We start from the raw sequence: 954 nt of genomic DNA on the forward strand, positions 1-954 counted from the left end.
ATATACACAGACGTGTGTGACATATTGACATGCATATATGAACACAAACGTACCTACAAATATCTGTCTGTCTGTATCTCTCTTTCTGTCTTTCTATTTATCTGTTTCTCAGTCTGTTTAACTGTCTACCTGTCTATCTGTCTGTCTTTCTCGATATCCATACATACATACGTAGTCCAAGAAACACAATATGATATTTCACAAACAACAAAAAGACATACAAGTAAAAAAAAAAATAAATGATTAGAATTTCATTAATCACAGCTCATAATTCTGATCGATTACAACCGACATGGGATGCGAAACAGTAATCACATCTACAACAACACCACGAGTAAGCAGATTCCAGTCGAACGAAATGTCTTGATAAATTCATGCGCAACGTTCTAAAATAAACTATTTGTACGTGAATCATGTTTGCCTGGACGTTTAATTCTTGTGGAAATTTAGTGAATTTACATCAACAAGTTACGAATGAAGTTAGCATGTTATCGCCTCTATTGTTGACAACTGAGATAAATCGCGTCTATTTTGGATAGCTGTCGTTAGATATGGACGTTTGCGCGCGCGCGAAGCGTGTGCATGTGCATGTATGCATGTATCTCTGTATCTATCTATCTATTTATCTACATGTGTGTCGGTACACACACACACACACACACACACATATATATATATATATATATCCACACACAGACACAAAAGTATCTGTCTGTCTATTTATCTATCAGTGTAATTATAAACACACACATACACACATACATACATATACACACACATACACAGTCTATATGTGTAACAGTTTATTCGGCTATTCCTATTGTTAAATGTTGGTGGCTCATTTTTTTTGTATATACATACATACATACATACATGCATACATACATACATATGCATATAATTCTTTTATTTCCATTTGTCTTAGCCAGTGGGGATAACTTGAATATACATACA

The sequence above is a fragment of the Octopus bimaculoides genome, chromosome 19, assembly GCF_001194135.2.
Source record: "Octopus bimaculoides isolate UCB-OBI-ISO-001 chromosome 19, ASM119413v2, whole genome shotgun sequence".
Classification (NCBI taxonomy): Eukaryota; Metazoa; Mollusca; class Cephalopoda; order Octopoda; family Octopodidae; genus Octopus; species Octopus bimaculoides.